This window comes from Phasianus colchicus, chromosome 2 (assembly GCF_987193195.1).
Source record: "Phasianus colchicus chromosome 2, bPhaCol1.hap1.1, whole genome shotgun sequence".
NCBI classification, from domain to species: Eukaryota; Metazoa; Chordata; class Aves; order Galliformes; family Phasianidae; genus Phasianus; species Phasianus colchicus.
The window spans coordinates 18,131,692-18,153,939 of NC_143437.1; positions in this window are offsets into that span (position 1 = coordinate 18,131,692).

Genomic DNA, 22,248 nt, shown 5'->3' on the forward strand with positions numbered 1-22,248 from the left:
GAAAAGCTCTTGGCCATGCTTGTGATGCATACACGACTAACCACAGCTACTTTATATTCAGGGAGCCTCTTAAACTTCTCTTCTGCCCTTCTGCATCCTTCCTGGTCTTGCAGCCCAGCAGACCCTATGGGCCTACCTGGGAATGGTAAATAGCTGCTGTTGGAGCAGCTCAGAAAGGTAACAGTGCTTCCCACAAGGAGAAATAACTCAGATTCGCTTGTGGCTTGTTGAGCTGAGCAAGGCTGTTGGGACTTGGGAGGTGGAACCAAATCCAACATTAACATCCAGGTTCAGACTTTCATCTTCCAAACCAGCCTTCAGGCTTACAGCACTTTGTTATTTTTAGACTTCAGTGAATTCATTTTGACTCCTCTAAAAGAAGCCATGATGCTGGGATCCATGCACACAATTGTATTTGCAGCAGTGTTGGTTACGTCTAGGTCTGGGCAGCTTCTGGGTACCAGGTGCTGCAGAAAAAGGACCATCTCTTCTGCCGCAAGCAAAATGCTACAGAAACAACCTGCTGCCATAGCTTGCAGCTGCAGGTGGACTACATGCAGACACAGTGCACAGGATAAGCAACTCACCTGTTGGCTCAGCTTCTCAGATGTGGGAAGAACTACATACCTCTCACATCCAGAGCCAACCATACCTGGTGCCTGGAGTGAGGCAGAAGAGGTGCAATTGCCAGGCTTGCTGTTCTTAAGAAGTATGGTAATTTCAGATCTGATGCTCAAAAATATTTCTGTGCATAAAACACTTTTGACCTTATGCCTGCAGATACGGCTTTATACTTTAAGATATATTTTATGTTAAAGATATGTACTTCTAGGGGAGCAACTTGGCGTGCGTTTTAAAGCTATGAGCATAAGAGCTCTCAAAGTACACAAGGCTGTATTGTCTGCCTTAATATTCATCTGTTTGTGTTGCCAAATTTATTTTTCACTTTTTGCTGTCGATGGAGATAAACCAGTGCTAATTTAGTCCACAGAATTTTTTTTCAGTCTTTGCTATGGAGCAAAATGCTGTTCTCAGCTAAATCATTGCCCACCTTAGTCACTGAGCAGTGCAGCCATGGGATGCGCTGAATTATGGCTGTCCCGCACCCATGCCATATCAGGCCTGTGAAATTAGGAAACTGGGCATGAAATTAGCAGCTGCTACAAGTGTTGCTCATTCTGCTGACAACAGTATTGTATGGAATTAGTGTAGGTGTTTCCTTCAGCCCAGTGTGAGAACCTGCCGACCAGTTTCCATTCTGGTTTAGCATTTAGGGGTAGGATTACATAGAACTGCAAAAACACTGAAGCAAGATGTGTTTGGTTAATTGCCCAATGCAATAACATTCATTATTAAAATACTTTTTTAACATGAAATTTCTTTACTATGGAAAATTATTTTACTCTAGCCGTTTTGAGTTCAGCTGAACGCATACGGCTGCGAGGCACCCCAAAACCGTGGAGAGTAATTTCAGTCCCTCTACTGAGATAGAGGCTGGAGCACGGGGAGGCACCTAGCTTTCCCAGACATGCAGAAGCTAAGGCTGCAACTGGGAGCTGGACATGGACCTCCTCAGTTCTGTTTTCTTGCTCTTTCAGTGTTTTTTCTCTTTCCCCACGGGTATCACCCAGTCCTGCCATTTCTTTAGAGCTAACGTTTTAAAAGTTGTAACAAAAAGGAGTGGAAATGGTGTTAAAGATGTCAGTTGGGGTTATTAGTGCCCTTCTTTCAAGTGCAGCACACTGGCTGAGCAGGAAAAAAGATTTCTTCTCCTTCCAGTTCTTTACTGAGAGTGGTGAGGTGCTGGAATGGGCTGCCCAGAGAGGTTATGGATGCCCTGTCCTTGGAAGTGTTTAAGTCCAGGCTGGGTGGAGTCCTGGCCAATCTGCTCAGTGCTAGTGCTAGCAGCTGGTGGCCCTGCCTGTGGCAGTGGTGTTGGAACTTGGTGATCCTTGAGGTCCATTCCAACTTGGGGTCATTGCTGTATTCTGTAAGGGAGGCCAGGGCAGTGCTGCACATGGGCAGGCTGTGTATGGATGTCTTCAGCTGGGATAATGGAGGGCTCTGGGCCTGCCATAGTTTTGGTTCAAAGCGTGTCTGGCTTGTTTGTTCTCCTGTTGCAAATGGGCATCAGGTCTGACATATTTTGTATTTGAAAGGTTTTGGCAGCAGGTGCTCAAATTGGGATGAGATTCTCGACATCTGGGTTTTCCCTATATAGAAATGTGTATGTCAGAGCCTTCTGCTCACCCTGCTCCAGCTGCTGCTCGCATCCTGGCCTGTGGGGTACCGAAATACAGTGGGTGGTGTTTTCGATGTGGCCAGCTATTTCCCACCCACCCCAAAAAAAAGGGGGAGGTGGGGGGGTGGAAAGTGGTTTCAGGTCAGCCAGAAGGACTTTGCTAGTCAAATGTGGGCAGCTGTTCCAATGAAATTTCTCTTGGGAAAGTTCAAGCATTTTATTTTGGACTTGTAAGCAAAAATCTTTTGTTTCTCAATGGCTTTTGTTCAGCAGTTGAACTAATTGCAATTACAAGCATGGAAAAGGAGGGAAGATGGGGGAGAATGAAAGCAAATGCTGAACTTGAAGTCGAGTCAATGTGAAAGTGTGAGGAGCGGGAAGGAGTTGGCAATAGCAGTGACATTTTCGATCAGGAGTGATGCAAGCTCGGGTTTTTAGTTCAGTGTGTTTTTATTTTGTTTTACTTTTGGTTTCGGTGTTGTTTTTTTTTTTTTTTAACTTTTTTATCAAACTGAAGAAATGCCTAATTTTGCATTATAACCTGAGTTTTGGGTCAGAGATGATTTGTACAAGGCTCTGACAACCCTGATTTCTGCAAGGGCCTCACCTGACCTCCAGTAAGCAAGAAATGAATGGTGGTGTTGTTGTTTTTTCCCAATAGTTTCTTGGAGATTAATTTTTTACCACCTATATGGCCTTAAGTTGTGCATGGCCTTCAGTTGCACCAGGGTAAGTTTAGGTTGGATATCAGGAAACGCTGCTTTACTGAAAGGATTGTTAAGCACTGAAATAGGCTCCCCAGGGAGGTGGTTGAGTCACCATCCCTGAATATGTTTAAAAACGGTTTGGATGTGCTCAGGGACGTGGCTTACTACCCTAACTCTAACAGCCCTCCTGTATGGTTAGGTCATGATTGGATTTGATGATCTTTAAGGTCTTTTCCAACCTGAGTGATTCTGCGATTCTTTATCTAACACCTGGTGAGGTCTGTGATTGTGACTCAGATTAGGGCTATTCCAGGCTTTTAATTAGTTGGCACTTGGAGGGGACTTTAAAGGTCATCTAACCCAAGCCATTCTATGCTTCTAAGTTCAGGCTGGACATATGACAAATGTTGCATATGATACATATTTTCCCTTCTTCTGGCATAGGAAACAACTGTGTGTGCCTTTGATTCATTTTGGATGTATGGCAGAGGCATCCAGGAGTTACTGCTCAGATCAGTCAACAGATAAATGAATCGTGTCCTTTTTGCTTTCCCAGTTTTGAAATTGGTTTGCAAAACTCCACTTTCTAATCTACCCCTTTAATCCAAGCTCATCACTTCGTTTCAGACTGGCTCCTGATTCTCTGAATGATCAAATAGGCTTCCTCTCTTTGTTCTTCAGCTAAAAATGTAAACCATTCAAGAAAATTGCAATTAATATTTTCCTGTCATCATGTCCTTTTCTTTATCAAGCTTTCAGATCAGATGTGGGTATTCAGATGTGAATAAGGCACTGCTTCACGATTTTACCCTTTTGGCTTAGTGGGGGTTGTGTTGAAGAAGAAAGGACAAGAAAGGTCTCTAAAAAGGAAGAACTTGATAATGACCTGATGTTAGCAAGTCTTTTAATTTGATAACTTGTATTTTGATGAGAAATCTGAACTTCTGAAGGCTTTTATTTCTGAGGAAGATGAAAATTAGCCCTCTGGGAAAAGATTCCTCCACAGTGTAGCTCTTTAATTTGGCTGTCTGAGCCTGTTAATACTGTTACTGCTTTCTAATTGGAAGTCATGTCAAGGCAGACTGGATTTTGATAGTGATTGATTTAATGCGTTCTTATTGTAGCCGGTCTTGAGAAACCGATTGTGCCAAGGAATACAGTTATTATTAAACTCTGCCTTGTATTCTCGGTCCTTGAGTGGTGCGGAGGTATAGACTTTATGCTTCAGTTTGCCCCTGTTGTATATTGTGGTGATATATTTTCCAGATTGGATGCTGTGGTGTAGAAATAACAGTTATTTCTGCCATGGAGAGATTACGCCTCTATCTACCCCTCTGTCTCCCTGCACCTGCCCAGTCTGTTTCCTTCTTCCAAATGTTTCTGCTCTGTTGGATGCCCCAGGTGGTTTCCGTGGGACATCTTCCACCAGCAGCAAGAAAATCCAAGTCTCCATCAGAGTGGAAGGAGTGAGAATTTGCTTTTTCTCCCTAGGGAGAAAGCAGGAGGTCTTCAGCTTCCCATTCTTACCTGCGAGCACAAAGCTTTCCTGCTTATTGGCTCGGTCAACAGTCTGATGCTGAATAACATTAATTTTACTTCATAATTGAAGTTTAAGTATTGGCAAGGGCTGTAACGTGTTTCCCTCTGACAAGCTCACATTTTATGGGTTTAAGACCAAGGAATCTTTTCAGCAATTCCATTACTGATTCAAGAGCGGTGTATATTAAAATGTCAATCAGTTGCTTTTAATTATTCCTGTAACAGTCTAGGAGCGCTGTTGATTTTTTGATATGAGAATGCTGCAACTTTCTGTCACATTAAAAGGAAGTTGGGGCTGGTGGGACACTGAGTCTGCAAAAGCACGGTCCTTCGCTGTGCCGGCAGCACAGCCCCCTTGTTAGGAAAATCTGCCCTCTGTAACACTGGGTACACTGTTTCAGTGGTGCAGAATGCTTTCTCACCTTGCATGGTACTCATCAGCTGGCTGCTTAAGCATCTTGCTGAAAGTCATCATGTTTTATTTTGCAAGCAAGCTTAGGTTTCTCAAATTGTGCAGGGAACCTGGCTGTTGCCTACGAAAGCATTAAGAAATAATGTCCTAGTCCACAGGAGCTTACTATTGACTTCAGCGGCTGTAAGATGCAGCTCTGTGTCTGAGCTGTGACGCACTTTGTGCTGGCAGACGCAGAGATTTCCCTGCGCACATGAGAAATTTGCATGGCGTGGCTGCACATCACTTGTGCTCATTCCTTCTCCAGCTGCTGCAGGCTCACGTGCTGTGCCAGTGGTATGGCTCTTTGGCAGCTTCTCCATCATCTTGCGGGGATCATTTCTGTCTGCATCCCTTTTGCAGAGGCTCTAGCCTCATTTGTAACAGCAGAAAATGAAAAATATGAAGAGCTGAGTCACCGGGTAATGATAACAAAAATGTCATTCCACTGGTGCTTGGACAATTAAATTCTGTTGCCTTTGTCATGACAACTGACTTCCAGTTCAAAGGTCTGTCAAAGATGGCAAATGTTCTGCATGCTGATGTTGTCCTCATCATGTCCCCACAGTAAACTTCCCTAAAGCGTGTCTTACTGCATTGCATTACAGCCTGTACTACCATAGCACAGAAAGGGACCTCCTGGGATCATAAACCCAACCCTCCTGCTATGGCAAGTTCCCTACAGTAGAGTGCATAGGAAAGCATCCAGTCTTGACTACCTGCAAAAAAAAAAAAAAAAAAAAAGCTGCAAAATTACCAGCGCTCAGATGATACAGTTCGTTTTCTGTGCAAGCAGTGGCTGACTTCATGTGCTTGCCATCAGCCTGGTGCAGGGTGTCTCAGAACACAGCTCTCTGTGTCCTGAGTGGGGGATATCTTTAGTCCAGCTCATTCCCTGGTGCTAAGTAATCAGATGACTCATAATGGAGAGGTGATTTGCAGCTGGAGGGCCAGGAGAGTTTGTAAGTGAACCATCATGTGCTTTTATAGCTTCAGCAGTGGGTTAGTGCATAGGGCTGTAGCTGGCAGACCATGCCCAAGTGTGGGAAATCCAGGTTGGGTATGGTTGATGAAATGAGGGGTGAAAGAAATGAATGCCTTAAGAGGTGGGAGATAGCAAAAGATGAAAACCTGCTGAAGCACGAGGGTCTGGCCCCACTGTAGCAGTCTGAAGTGCAAATGCATCCAGCTGTGTGGGCTTGGCTCAGGGCTGCCTGGCAGATGTGCCAACTGTTTTGGACTCCACCTGGATCCTGCTGTGGTGGTTGAATGTATCCCTGGCATTCCTGTATCTTGCCACAGCACTGGGAAAGGATGGCTCTGACCTGGATAGAGCAAAGGGCTGGTGGACCTCCTCTGGGGCAGAGTCCCTGTAGGTATGGGCAGGCTCAGGCTGGACATTGCTTGGATGGTGTGTGGCCTCATTCACAAGCCCTTGCACAGCACCTGATTGCATCCAACTAGGCTTACCCCGGGCATACACTCCATCTCTCTTGCAATGCTCTGCTTGGTTTGGTGTCCCCCCCCTTTGCCATGCCCATGTGCCACTTGGGTCCAAGGACAGCTTTGCCAGAAGCTGGTAGTCTCTGCAGTGCCTCCATAACCCTTACCTTGCTGAAAGGCAAATCCTGAGCCTAGCAGCAGGGGCAAATAAAGAGCTGGGTGGAGACTTGTGGGATGTGGGGACTGGTGGCACTGTTTCACCCTTCCAAGGGGATGAAACAGTGGGGCTGCTGTGGTTGGAAGCAGGTTGTGACTTCGCCATCCTCATCAATGGATTCAGGTACAAGAGAACTACCTATTAGGCTTGCTTTTTCCATTTGTGCTGAAAAACCAGGCTAGCTTTTGCAGCTCATGCAAACAAAACTGGCAATATGGGTATTCATACAGAGGGGGAAAAAAAAAAGCCAAACAACATTAGGAAGGAGATTCTGCAAAAGGCCTGGCTGCCAAAATATTCATGCAAGCTGGCAGAGCTTTGTCAGACTAAAATTAGAAGTTTGTTATTTGTGAGGATATAGTCACAATATTGGTCACAAGATGTAGGAAATTGTAGAAGTCCAGGGAAAAGCAGGTTGCCTACATGAGCTTGCCTGGGCTGCCTCCTAACTTTGGGCTTTGCCTGTGTGGAATGCTGGTGGCAGCTCCCTGCCTCCTACTTGCTGTATGGGGACTGTTTTGCCCCTGAAGCTGCCCTTATCCAGTGGAGTACGAAAGGATTTCTGTGATGTTGGCTTACCTGTACTTTAGGGAGCACTTGGGGGTGGAATGAAACCAAAGGAGGAAGATTACAGCTTTGTTTTCCTCATCCGGACTGACAGAACTTGTTTCTTTTGTGCTTGCCTGGCCCACAAAACCTCTAAATCTAGCAGAAGTGTTTTTATGTTGTATTTTCATCAGCAACAACAACGAAAATCTCCAGTTTCACCTGATCTTACAGGGGGTCGAAACCTCTCTGCTTTTCCATCCTTTAACCTCTAATGCTGGAGACCCCTTCCCATGCCAGGTTACTGCCACATGCAGTGTGAGCACCTGGGCTTTGGGGGCGCCCCGTACTCCCAGAGGCCTTAAAGGATGTAAGATCCCCAAAGTCTTTCTGCCAGACCTCTCTTCTTTTGTGCGGGTTCACTGTGTGTTACAGACTGTGACTTTCAGCGTGGCTGTGCCCTGGATTGCCCAGTGCTGGGGGGAGGTTTTCTACATGAATTGCTCTGTATAAATAAACCCGTGACAACAGTGATGAAAAATGCTGGCTTTTGCTATAAAAGTGCATCATCTCATTCTTATTCTTAAAGAATTCCTCCACCAAATCATCACAAATCATCGCTCCTTCCTCAGTGCTGTGTGAGCTGCCAGCAATGCTTATTTTTTGTAGAGACAAAGAGAAGATGCGTAGAAAAAAAACAGTAACTATATAGGATCCTGAAAACCTACTGAGCAATTGCCCCCTGGAAAGAACAGTTTTACAGCATATGCACATGAGCTTTAACTCTTGGCTGCTCTTTCAACTGACTTAGTCTTTCTCATATCATTTCAGCTTTTTTGTTTGTTTGTTTTTGCCTCTTAACAAGAGGTGCTGCTGCCCTGCCTCAGCTCAGCATTCCTCATCAGACCTGTCTCAGCACCCAGAGGATGCTATCACAGACCATGGCTTCCCCACTGGAGCTGTTGCAAGATTTATTAGCTCTCCAACCACTGTTAATAGCAATGTATTTGTCATATGCTGTTTAATTAGTATGGAGCATGAATCACAATAAAGGGAAGGGAGGGAGCTGAGGTAAATGTCAGTTGAGATACCAACAAAGTGGCAGCAAACAAAATACCTCTGTTTCTGGCTAGGCAGTGCTGAGGTCCCTGTTACAATGTGTGGCTGAATTAGCATGGGGACAGCAAGGCTGTGCTGATCCTGCAGGCATGTAGAGACAGAGCTCACCTGACCTTGGAGGGACAGCTTTTTTCTCTGGACCTGATACCTGCATGGCATTTGATACCTGTTATCACAGAAGAGCAAACAGAGAGTGCATTGCCTGTCTTGCAAAAGCTAAGCCAAGGGCAAAGCCTGCCATCATCTTCATTGATGTGTGCTGGCAGCGTTTGACGCTGGCTGGATTAGCTTGTTTAATTTGCTGCCTGTATGACTTTCTAAGTGAGAACTGTACTGAAATGACCTGGCTTTGGTTAGTACCAATGTGCTCCTTATTATTAAGTAGGGGGCTGGGATATGACTGCTCTGAGGATTGCAGTCCAAACCTGTGTGAGCTGCTGGTCTTGCTGCTGGCCATGCAGATAGTAAAAAGAGTTCCTTGCCTGCTGTTCTTTGGGCAAAGATGGGTAAACACCATATCTCTGCATTTCAGAGAGGGTGGGATGAGCCTGAATGCCGTGTGACAGGTCAGTGCTGGCTGCCTGCTGGGTCTCAAGTAGGCATGTGGATGCCAGGCTTTGTTTTCTTTTTCTTGGCCCTGTGACCAAAGCTGGGGTGAATTTATTTTGCTATAACATTTTTGGGGTAGGTTCTTCCGTCAATAAATCCATGCCTGGGGAGCCCCTTCTCAGGCAGAGTGACAGGGCTGCTGAGAGCAAGGGGAGCAGGGGGGTTGTAAAGGCTGCAGTGAAGGGGAGGGGCTGGTTTGTTGGGGAGGGACTTCACAGAATCATTAAAGTTGGAAAAGTCCCCTAAGATCATCTATTCCAACCACCAACCCATCCCCACCATGCCCATTGACCACATCCCTCAGTGCCACGTCTCTACTGTTCTTGAACCCTTCCAGAGACAGTGACTCCCTGGGTAGTCTATGCCAGTGCCTCACTGGTCTTTCTGAGGAGAAGTTTTTGCTAATGTCTAAACTCAAGCTTCTGTGACCCTTTAAGCTGGGCTGAATTCAAGTGCCACTATTCTTCACTTCACACATAACCTACTCAGGATAGGTCTCTCAGTCACCACACATTGCAAACACCTGCATGTAGGGTGGCTTCATAAAGGGCTTTTAGCTCCAATGAACTCCAAGGCTGTAGGGGATCATCACTGTTTTATTGGTGCAAATGGCTATGGCTCTTGTGGCAGTTGCCTCCTGTGGAGGGTGCTTTGGGGGGCCTGCTGAGTGGTAGAATGACCCAGCTACCCTTTGACAGAGGATCCAAGATTGTATGAGATTAGAAATGAGGAGGAAGTTTTTCATTCAGTGACTGGTAAGGTCCTGAAACAGCTGCCCTGAGAAGCTGTGATGCCCCATCCCTGTAACTGCTCAGGGCCAGGTTGGATGGGGTACTGGGCAGCCTGAGCTGGTGGGGGACAGCCCTGCCCACAGCAGGAAGGTTGGAACAAGAGGATCTTGAAGGTCTTCTCCAACCCAAGCCATTCTGTGATGTCCTTTCTCATCATGCCACACTGTATATCCAAATGGTATGAGATAAGATTGGTGTCAGGGTGCAATGGATTGGGTCAAGATGCCTGGTGCCCTTGGAAAGGGACAGAGGTGGTGCCTGGGCCCTTCAGCATGCTGGCTATGCTTTGCAGGCAGCCTGGGGCTAGTCCAGTGCCAACAAAAACTGGTGATAACCCCCTACAGCTTCAGGGTTCATCTCAGCAAATGGACACTGATGAAACCACCCTTTGAGCAGGTGTCTGCAATGCATAGTGGCTGTGGGACCCATCCTGTGCAACAAGCTGTGTTCTTCTCCCCAGGACAGCATTTTGGGCTGCGGTTATCTTCCGTATGGGCACCTAGATGATGAGTAGTGGGGCTGTCCTGCAGCTCATCTTCTGATTTGTCAGTGTGCACGGAGCACTGCAGTTAAAAGAAAGCTGTGAAACGAACCAACAGTGGGGTCCCATCCAAAATATTAGGTCTGCTATTGGTGGAAAAACCTTCAACTCAGCAGCTGAGTGAAGACTCATTGATCTCTATGTTGGATGTATCAAGTTGATGCTTAAAGATAATATATTAAAAAAAAAATAGACTTACCAAGAAAAAGTTCTGATGAGATGCAGGGGCATCAACCAGTGCATTAAGTGGCTACCTACTGATCTACTTGCATTTTAAAATCTTGGCTTTTGCACAGAGGATAAATTTCAATAGAAAGGAAGAGTAATGATACTGCTGCCTAGCTGCATGTTTTAAAGGACATTAGGAAATGTTGCCTTTTAAAATGATAGGCAAATACCCCACTACGAGTAAGTAAACCAGCAATATTTCAGAAAGGAGACAGTAAATGAGGCCCAGATGCTTTTCAGAGTATCTGACTGTGCTGATCTTCTCTGCTAATTAGTGCCCTGCTGTACTTATAGGGGGCACTGGTAAATTGATGGAGCTTTGGTCTGTCACTGCAAAATGGCAGTGTTTTCAAAAAGCTATGTGGCCATCCTAGCTTTTTGTCAAGTTCCTACTGTGCTGCTGCATCTTGAGCAGAGCTGCCTGTCCTCTGGTGGTGTGCATGAACATGGCAAGTCATTTTCCTCCTTTTTGGACTTGATGTCCTGCCAGCTGCCATCAGGGAGCACAGCAGGTAGTGCTGGGATGGGGCTTCTGGCACGGCGCTCACCCACAGCACAAGGCTTGGTGGCAGAGTGCCATTGGGATGCCCAGTGCTCTGAGGCAGTGTTCTCCTCAGGTTGTGGTGTGGTAAATGCTAAACCCAGTCTGGACAGTTCAAAGACTGTAGCATGCTGCAGAGCACTTGAAAAATGACATCATCTGCAAAAGAGCTGCCAAAATGGGAAAGTTAGACTTTGCTTCTGGCAGGCAGAGAAGGCAATGAGACAAAGCACAGAAATGAGCTTTTGAAGAGTTTTCTAAGCAGGACTGGCTAGGCAGCCTTTTTTTTTGTGAGAGGAGTTAGCTGTAGGATTAGATGCCAGAGAGGATCCTCTCACATGCTTGTACTTGGAATATTAAATCATCTAATTTTAGAATGAATTTGTTTGCTTCTCTGTGTCGTATTCTCTTCTGGTCCTGTCCTTTCTGTCTCTTCCGTCCACAAGGAATGGGAGGAGAAAAGCTCCAAGATCAGTTCCTCACCTAGACTGTATGGTCTCCGCAGGGGTGGGCTGGCACGGTCTGTTCTCTGATGTGTGCTCGTGCAACAATGTCTTGAATCACAGCTACCTCTGGGCTGCTAAGTCCCGTTCCAGAGGTAATCAGTGATGCCAGAATTAGCAGTGGGTAGGGGACTTAGAACCTCCTTTTGCCTCTGTTTTCCTGGCCAATACTCAGCAGCAAGCCAGAAGAGGACACGTGTCCCTCTCCTCAGAGTTTTTTATTATTTATACTGCACGTTTCACACTTCCTCTTGTATGGAAGAAACATAATTGTATTTTTTCTTCCCCAAAAAGCTTTCTTTCTAAGCCTCAGTAATACCAATCAGGCTCAAGGAAGAATCTTACAGAGAAAAGAAATGGACAGTGAGGCTGCAAGATGTCTGGAACAGCTGTGCACATGGGAGTGATACAGATTCCTATTTTAGTCTGTACTCTGACGCTGGATGACTTCATAATTGTGCTTGGTGGTGGCATGTTTCTGGCTTGGCAGTTGGGATCTCAATGTGCTTTCTTTTTTGACATACTTCCAGGTAATTGATTTATATACAGCACATGCACATGCAAACTACATAATACGTTCTGTTGAGTAACACCAGAGATATAGCTGAATATTCACAAACTGTTATTGCCATAACCCATTTCTCTCCAATTCCTTCACCTCGCTATTTTTTTCTTTCCTCCCATGTCAGAGACTTGAAGCAAGGAGTTCGTGTTCCTTCTGATTCAGGAACCACCTACCATTAGTGGGGGCTGAAAAATGGTGAATGCCAAATCATATGTGACAGGGATTGCTGAGCTCTGAGGATGACCCAAGTGCTCGGTCTCAGCCTCTCCTCCTTCTGTGGCAGAAGTTATTTGTGGCATGACTTTCTGTAGCTCCACAAGGGTTTTCTGTGAGGGAGAAGCTCCTTTGGTGGCTCCAGGTGTGAAGCATCAGTTAGGAAGGGTGAATGGTTTCAGGGCAGCAAAGGTTTTATTTCTCAAAACAGATGGTTGGGTTGGGTTGGGATTGGATGGTTTTGTGGTGATGTAGTGAAGGTATCTTGCCCCAGGTGGCCATCAGGAACCAAGTTCTCAGCTCCAAATCTAGCTGAAGAGATGTGTCTTGGAGCCAGTGAGATCCTCACGAGGTGTTTCAAGATCACAGGGCCTCACGTGTCTGCTCCGATTTCTGAGCACGGTTTTGATACCCTTGAGCTGTGGCACAGCAATTCTCTATTAATTTTTCACTGGTCACAAAGGCATTTTTAAATGAATTTTCATATCTGATATAAATAAAACTGTGCTGATGCAAAACACAATAAAACCCAGATGAAAAGAAAAGAGAGGACAGCCACGTGGAGGGAGAATGAGGGCAGCAAAGAGACTCTTCTCTAGTTACAGTCCCTGTAAGTAAATTCCAGTAAAAGTGAAACTGTCAGCCATGTAAGGAACCATTAATAGGCAAGGGCATTAACAGCAGAGTCTGGGCACTGAATCTGTAATAATGCTGACAATCTGCTAGAGCTGACTGCCAGATCTGATCTCCTCAATGGTAGGCCTTGTAAAAATGAAACAACCCCACCAACCTTTAAACTGGAAAACATCAAAACCGAACAATAATACTTTGTCATCAAGAATATACTTCTCCTTTCCTTATTGTCTTTCACGTGGCTGTGCCAAAAGCTGCTCTGTGACTCATACCTGTCCCCTTGAGAAAGGTGTCCCTGAGTGCATGGTGTGTGACAGAGTCACATTCCAGCAGTGCTGCGATAAGCACTTCAGTGACCTCTGCTCTTCTGCATTGGCCCCAACCTGTTGTTCAGCTGAAGGACCTTCATTCTTCGGGCTTCCCTTGATTTCATGGAGTATTTAGTGCCTGTGGGTGGCTTAAAAGAGTTGGGCAGGGATATAAGCTACTGTAAGAGAAGCTACAAGGCAAAATTTGCACTTCAATTAGGCATCCCAGAAGAGCTTCAGAAATTCAAACAATCTCCTTCTGGCTCTGCACTTTCCTTCTAATGTTTGATTGCAGACACGTTAAGTGAGAGGTGCTGTATTGGTAGCAGGTGGTGGCCACTCAGCTGCCTTTGATGCTAGTCTTTAGTGAGAAGCTTTGTCCTACTCATCCAGCATGTGTCGCTTTTCTGCCTTGCTGGGCAGGGATTGTGGAAGCCATTGCTCCCCTTATGAGCATCCTAAGGCAAACCCTGTCTGCCTCATAGAGCTGCCAGTATGGCTCACCCAAGCATGTGGGTGTTGAAGAAGAGGGCATGGTGGTGAGGAACACTTGCAGCCTTCCACCTCCTACAGCTGGTGGTGGCAAGAGAGAGCTCCACTCCTTTCACCTTCTGATGCCTCACCAGTAACACTGCCTTTAAAACAAACAAAAAAACTTGGAACAGTATATAGTTTTCATAAAAAAGAAACAAGGAAAATAATGTGAAGCTAGAGGCTGTAATCTTACACATCTCTATGTGTTTATGAATTCATATATGAAAACACCCATCTTACTGTGAGTCATAGACCATCCTTCCTCAACATTTTCTCAAGGATCATGGATTTCACTGGAGGATGTCTTCCTTGTGTTAGCTGTGCCTGAGGTAAGACATCTTGTAAGGAGCAATTCTCCTCTCTCTCAAAACCAAAGCAAAACCCAGCAAACACTATCCTCTGCTGCCCAACCCCACACAGTTCCTCCTTACAGGGGGCAAGGGAGAAGGATAGATCTCCAACAAATTTGGCAGTGATGGAGCCATGAGAAAGGGCTGTACTCAGGCTTCCTTCGCAACTTATCCCTTCATCAGCATCAGCCTTTCACAAGTGTGACCAGTCTTTAAAAGAGCAAACTGCATTTTTATGGCAATGCCATCATGTTTAAAAATAATAGAGTAAAATTGTGCGTTGAATTTAAGAGCTCAGACTCATTTCATTGTATATAGCTTTTTTCTTTTTATGATTTCATGGATCATATAGCAAATTTAGTTTGACTGCCTAGTAAATATAAGTAGGCCTGTAGGAATTGTACTATTTGGACACGCTGCTTATATTTCAGAGACTTTCAAAAGTAATCTGCCTCAGCTAATTTGGTTCCTGCTTGTTTCTACAGCAGAAGCACATCTTGTTTTCAGCCGCAGATGGGAAGGAACACATAAGTGCTTTTGAAAATCCTGTCCTTAAAGCCTTGATAGAGAGTGAATAGTCACGAATATTCTCCAATTAATGTTTTTTAGGTGTTTGTGCTGCAGCTATGTTGCAGCTCATTTGCAGGAACTTAAGAGCATCGTTCTCCCATTTCTCAGACTCTTATGTGTTGTGGATCTTTTTTTTCCTTTGTCTCTTCCTTTCTTAGGCTTACTCTTCCTTTCTCAAGTCAAGCACAGTTTTCTTATCACCGTGCAGCTGCCCTACTGGACTTTTTCTTTTGTATTTGCTCCTGATGATTTCACTGAGGGGTTGAACAGCTGACGCTTAATACATGGCACTACCTTGCCAGGTATTGCACAATAAATGCAAATACAGCTCACAGGGCAAAGCTGAAATTAGATTTTAGGGGCTCAAATCGATAGATGTTGGGAGATACATGGCATGCATTATAACTCTCCAGGATCCTTTATTTCTACTTTATGAATTTCTGCACAGTAATGGAAGAAATCATGTTAGAGATTTCCTCTCACTTCCCAAGGTATGCTAGTACCATTTCAGACACAGCACTGTAAAATCCTTTGCCAGATCTGCAAGGGAGTGGGTGGAGTTTTGGGGGATATCTCTGAGTTAACTGAAAGATCTTAATACTATTTTTAATCCTGCAGAAACATTTGATCAGCCTTAAAAGGACACCTTTCCATGCTCATAATTTGCACGTAGGAAAGCAGCTTAATTTTTTGTGCATAGTTGGTTTAGACAGCACAATGTGAACAGTGAGGTCCAAATCCACAACACGACCCTTTGCTGCTCTGACCCCTGCTGTGTGCTGTGGAAAGGTGGCCTTAGGTCAGGCTGGTGCAGAACCAGCTGCATTGTACTTGTGGTGTGCTTAAGATAAGGTTACCTATCACTCTAGCCTGTGTTCTCTGAGTGAAATCCAGTGCTGGTCAGCTGAAAGGATACACCCTTAGGTAGCTAGGAATGGGTAGTCTTGTGGCACTGTGTGGTGGTGATGGATGGATGATTGGCATACATGATCTCAGTGATCTTTTCCAACCCTTATGTTTCTGTGTTTTGCACTGGTCTATGGTCTGTGCTGTTATGAACTTCAAGCTTTTGCTTATGCTATGCAAGACAGTGGAGGAGGCCAAATTGGGTGCACCAGTAGAAGGGAGACAGCTCCATTTCTCATCTGACCTGGCTACAAGTGACCATCTAGCCTAGCTTTTGCTTTCTGACAACAGCAAAAGAGGTTCTTTACAGAATCACAAGAGTTTGGCTGCTCTTCACACTCCCACCCCTTGTACCCAATAGTCACAACCACTGGTTAGACCTATTAAGTCTATTGATCTACTTTAGGTCCTGATACTGTTTTCTTGGCTCTATGAACCAAGACACGGGACCTGGGACCCTACAGACATCCTCCTGCATGGCCGTGCCTGGAGCAGCTGGCCTTCAGCTTTCCTGACGCAGAAGCTAGAACCATGTATTTGCATTCAGAGTTTGCATCTTAGTCATGTTAAGTATATGCTCGCAGCTGGTGTTATCAGTGTTAACAACTTACTTCATTCTCCCATCATAAATTGCTGACAAGTTTTTCTGCTGCTCTTTCAAGAGAAACAGAAGAGATTAAAGTCTTTTAAAATAACACAGTATTGGAAAATAGGAAATGTGGCAGCATTATTGCAGAACGTGGATTCAGCTGATGTAAAGGAGCATAGTGTGCTTCTGCTTTCTCTCTTTGGTCTGAGAGGTGGCAAGTTGTGAGGAGAGTGTTATTTGCAAACACTTTTGAGGAGGCAGTTGGCATAGCTCTTAATGCTGCATTTCTCCCAGGTGTTGAATGAAACTGCTTATAAATTCTTGTCTTCATTCTACCACATTCTCACCTGTTGCAAATGTTTCTGTGGCTCCCTCCTCTTGTACCAAGACCCTCCTCAAACAATCTGGAATCTGTGGCAACCCACCACACACCAAGCTTGAGACACCCAAGTTTAAAAAGTTGGCTGAGTTATAGGTAGGAGCAATAGGAGGGATGTGCAGCTAGCTTGTTTGGCACGCAGGGGAGAATTTTACATGAACAAACAACATGTACAAAGAGGCACTTGTTCAGAACTTGAATCCTTGCTGCTCTTCATAGAAAAATTACATTTGGAAGTGACCTCTTAAAATCACCTAGTCCAACCTGCCAACAATATTATCCATTAACCATTTTCCTCAGTGTCATATCTACACATTTCTTGAACATCTCCAGGATGATTCCTCCACCTCCCTGGGCTTGAGCACCAGTTCTGTGCTCCTGGGAGGAGCAAAGTTTAGATGTGTGACTGAGCTTCAAGAAGAGCAGAGACTTGGGCTGAAGTAAGGACTACTTGGGGCTCAAACAATGAGCTGAAATGTATGTGCAGATAGAGCCTTTCTATGCATTTTCTTGTCAAATCAGCAAAGGTTAGAAATGGCAATATGTGCTTTTTATAATTCTTGGGTATTTTTTTACTTTTATCTTTCTTGTTTGAAAGGACTCTCTTAGGTGCTTTTTGGCTTGTTTTGGATCACCTTTATAAAGCTAGATCTACACAGTGGAGACCTGGGAGTATTTGGAATCCATAATATGAATTATATATAGTGGAGTCTCCACTGTGCACATGTGGATGAACACATAGCAAAAGGCCATCAGAAGCTCTGAAAGCTATTAACTGGAATGTTTCTGCCCTTGCCTAGCTGAGAGCAAGCAGCAAGTCCAGCATATACAGGAGGTCTGTGGCAAAGCTGTGGCTCAGCTATCCTAAGCCTTGTCTCAGTTTGGAGAATAAATATTTTGCAAATTGTCAGCCTTCCTTCCTGTGACAGTTATCCCTGTAGGGCATCGGTTTGGGCTCTCACATCCTCAGCAACTGCCATGCAACAGGTCCTGCTTACATTAGTCTGTCAAGTGAAATAAAGGAAGGTTTTGTATTAACTCTCCTTTGCAAATTCTTTTCTGCTTTTCATGGTTTTGACTGGCAGTTAATGCTCATATGATGCTGTATTTGGTTTTTTTTTTATGAAAATAGTGGTGATAACACACTGACGTTTAGTCATTGCAGAGCAGTTCTTACATGAAGTCAGTGGCATTTCATTCCTTGTGCTGCCCTGCCAGTGAGAAGCAGTGGGTGCAGATGGGGCTGGAAGGGGACGGCATCAGGGCAGCTGACCCAGGCTGGGGTATTCCATACTACATGGCATTATCCTCAGCAAGAACAACTGGGACAACGAAGAAGGGAAGATGGTCAGAGCACTAGGGATTGTTTTCCCAAGAAACTGCCGTGCATTGTGAGCACTGCTTTCTTGGAGGTGACTGAACATCTGCCAGCCAATGGGAAGCAGTGAATGAATTCCTTGTTTTGATTTGCTTGTGTGCACAGCTTTTGCTTTACCTTCTAAACTATCTTTATTTCAATCAACAAGTTCTTCCACTTTTACCTTTCTGGTTCTCATCCCCATCCAGCTGTGGGGCAGCAATTATGTGGATATGTGGTGTTGAGATACCTGCTGGGTTAAACCACAGCACTACTCATGGGTGAGCTGCTGTTGCTGATCAAGTGTGAGAAGAGAGGAAATATGCTAAGGAAAGAAGAAATGGAGAAGGAGAGAGGAAAAAGATTTCCAAAACATCTTCTAAAGCATAATTACAAAAACAGTTTTTCTGCATCTCAAAATACACTACTACTGGAAGCAATGATGAGTGATCCTTATTGCTTTTGCTCCGTGGTAGGGTTGTGTGTGTTAAAATGCATGCCTGCTTAGGTTTTGTGCCTCTTTTCAGACCAGGAAAAACTCTGAATAGTCTTTTATTTGATAAAGAAAACATCAGATGCTGGTATTTTCTTCCCTGAGCCTCAAGGTATTGGTAGAAATAGACACAAAGCATTATTGAACAAATATTAATTTATTGTGGTGAAGATGTATTATCTTAATATTACCATGGTATGCATGTTGAAATGCAGTACAAGGTAAACTAACAGACATCACTTTCAGGAATATTAATGAAGAAACACAGTCAGAATTGTAAATAGAAACAAACAGTATAGGATTTCCCAGTCTGGAAACAGGAATCATCACTTGCTAATGGTCCATAGAGTTGGCTGAGCTTCTTGAGTTGGCTTAACTCCTTGTTCCCAGCTGCTAAACTGCGTTCAGAGCAGATTAAAAAGACATTAGAGATGTTCCCTGTGTTACTCTCCATATAAACAATGGCTTTTCCAGTTCAGTAGTGAGAAGCTGCACAAGATTGGTAGAGGGGCAAACTCTGGAGAAAGGTAATCCTCTTTTGCAGAGGACTCAGACCTCCAATTGGGTTTTGCTGTGAGTTGTGGGAGCTGGAAAGCTCCAATTTGGAACAAAATCTCATAGATTTTTACATTTCTCACACAGGATGGTGGAGGTGAAGACCCCTGGAAGCCCTATGGCTTCATTTCTCCAGTATTGTCCCTGGTTTCTATTATGGCTCTGTTGAAACCTAACTGTTTTCCCAAATGTTCTGATTAGGGAAACTCCAGGGGAAATTCCAGTTCAACAATTTTTTTTTTTCCTGAGTAGAACTAATAAATTATATTGAGGATTTCTGTGCTACACTGGGCAATGTGAATTGCCTTCTTAGTGTGCCTCAAACCAAACAGAATGTTATGCAGTGATTTGGAAAGTAATGAACACAGAGGGGGCGGAAAGGAAATGTGGACAAATCTTAGAGAATGAATAATAATGTTGTGGGAAGTAGCAAACCTTAAAAGAAATTATGGCTAATTGAGCACCAGCTCCAATGTGACAAAGTGGCAGAAAGTCTAATGGGCCTCTTAAATGTATAAACAGGGAGGTTAAAATGTGGAGAGAAGTAGTTTATGATACCAGTGGGCACAAAAGCGGAAATTGGTCCAGTTCTGTACTTCTCATTTAAAGAAGACTTGGGAAAATGATGGGCAGAAAAATGCCCATGAAATTATTCTTGTGTTTGGAAAAAATGCTGCCCTTAATCTTGAAGGAGACTTCAGGAACTTGGCACACTTCACTCATCAAAAATCAGATCAAGAGCTATCTTTGTTATAATGTATAGATCCAACACTTGGGAAATAGAGCAAATACTAAGGGGCTTTAGAATTTAGTGGAAAAATTATATAATAGAAGTCGCTGAGGGGGTTAAACTCGAAGTTGAGAAAACATTTCTACTGAGCTGTGTTGATCATTCACTGGGAAAACTGCTAATGGCAGAGAGAGAGATCTCATCTCTGGATGGCTTCATAAAAAGATAGGCTATCTTTTAGGAAATAAATATAGACCAATTTTGCTTTAGTCAGGTTCAGAGGTGTGGGTTTGCTTGAAGAATAAATACCTGACTCTGAAGGAACTATGATGGGTTGTAAGGTAGTGTAAATGAGCAGATGGTTTCTTTAGTCTTAAATTCTAAAAATTGTGAGATGCAATCATGATGGATAAAGGAAGTGTCTGAGACAATATTCCAGTAAGATTACTTGCCATGACAATATCTGATAGACATCACTCTGGAAAATGAAATGGTAGAAAAATAATAAAAGCTTTTGCTGAAGACTAGGGATCAGGGAACATTTTCCAAAGGATTTCCTGCCTTGCGAGTCCTTGTGTGACTGGTAAAAGGTGGAACTCAAGTTCTCACTCTGCCTTGGGAATGAGATGTGGGTGCCAGAGGGATTGGCAGTGTTGTTCCTATGATACAGATCCTAATGTGGCATGGTGCTGAGCAGCCTCATTTCAGTGTCACATCAGGAAGTGGCCACTTTTAAAGCAATGTGAACATATTCTTGTCTAGCCTTTGTACCAGGCAGTTTTTGCTGGTAAACTTCCATGTCCTAATCACTGCTGGTTACACAGTGAGTGGTGAGACAGATTGAGGTTAGACAGTAATGGGTGATGGAGATTTATCCACAGTGACCTTGAAACTCACAAATAAGCCATCACGGAAAGTCAGGAAAAGTGCTCTTGCCTTTTGTTGTGAGGACACAAATGACATTGCTTTATGTCTCTTGATAACTTGCCAATGAGTTTTATTAACATCAGCTTCACAATGAGGTCAATCAATCAATCAATTTCCATATTTGCAGCATATTTACAAGAAATGCCTTAAAGCACTTTCCAAAAATACAGATGTGCCTGTGAAATATTTATTAAAAGGGAAGAAAAAAAAAAGAAAGAAAGAAAGAGGAGGGCTTAGGAGGCAGGAATCAATACAATTTTAGCGTATTTATGTTTCAGATTATATATTATTTGTAAACACAGGCAGTCAATTTTTTTATATTATCTACTACTTAATCTTATATAAAACATACGGTTACGATGCAGTCCTCCACTTACTTTCTTTTTCATCTGCTGAAAGCTCATTATGTAAATGCTGAACTGCACAAATTACACTTTCTCCTGGATTGAGAAAGCAGTGAAACTCTTTCTTGGTAAGCCTCCTGATAATGGAGTAGTAAAACAGCTATTAAATTTAAAAAACGCTATTCAAATAGATGAATGAAGGTGTCAGACTAATATGCAGTAGAAACCTTTAAGTTTTAATTATCTGCAGAGTGGTGCTATGCTTGGTCTTTAACCAAAGCAAAACAGTATTCGGGGAAATCAGCCAACTGCAACTTGCAATAATTCTGACATATATTTAAAAAAAAAAAAAGTTGAACAGTCTTAAAGAAATGAAACAAGAAAGCAAAGGGAGAGAACTGGATTCAGACACAGTATGACTATTTTTTGTGAGGTCTTGATAGTATCTATCATCAAACATATCCAGAGTTCTGAAAAAAGCAGTAAATGATAATTAAGCCATGTGTAATATTAGCAGGGAGCTGAATAATAAATTCTATGCTCACTCAACCATTGCTTAGTTTCTGTTTGAGTTTCATTTCCAGCAATTGCTAGACAGTCAAGATTGAACTCCAGACAAGAAGAGGTAGGACCTGGATTACATCAAGAATTATGTGTTAGTCATGAGAATTACAGTGTGGTCTATTATTAGAGCATCAGAAAATAGCCTTGTGAAGTATGGCAGAGACTGAAAAGCAGAGAAATGAGACCTGAGAGGGATCTCACCATGTTAAAATTAAAGGAAAATAACTATTTTTCCTTCTGGTGAATAAATGCTGCCTCACTAATAGGAAGGCTGCCATATGTTCAGGTTTCTCTACATTGGATGCTGTCTCCTGCGGGAGCGCTGGCCCTGAGCTTCCGCCACTCTAGTGGAGTGGCTGCAGGAGCACAGTTCTCTAAACCTGGAGCAAGCTGCTGGAGAAAACCCTGAGCTAACCCAGATAGTTCTAGCTGGAACCCTCAACTCCCTTCCCTTGGGAACACCTCCTCAACTGGTCGAGGACATAAATCAAAGGCAGTCTTGGATGCGGGGACCATGAGATGGTGGGGTTCAGGGCCCTGAGAGGAGGAAGCAAGATCTAAAGCAGGACCACAGCCCTGAATTTCAGGATAACAGACTTCAACCTTCTAAGAGACTGTTCAGCCTGGAGAAGAGAAGGTTCAGGAGTGATCTTAGCAATGTGTATGAATACCTGATGGGAAGGAATGAAGATGAGTGAGCTAGACACTTCTCAGCAGAGCTCACTGACAGGAGAAGCAGTAATGGGCACAAATT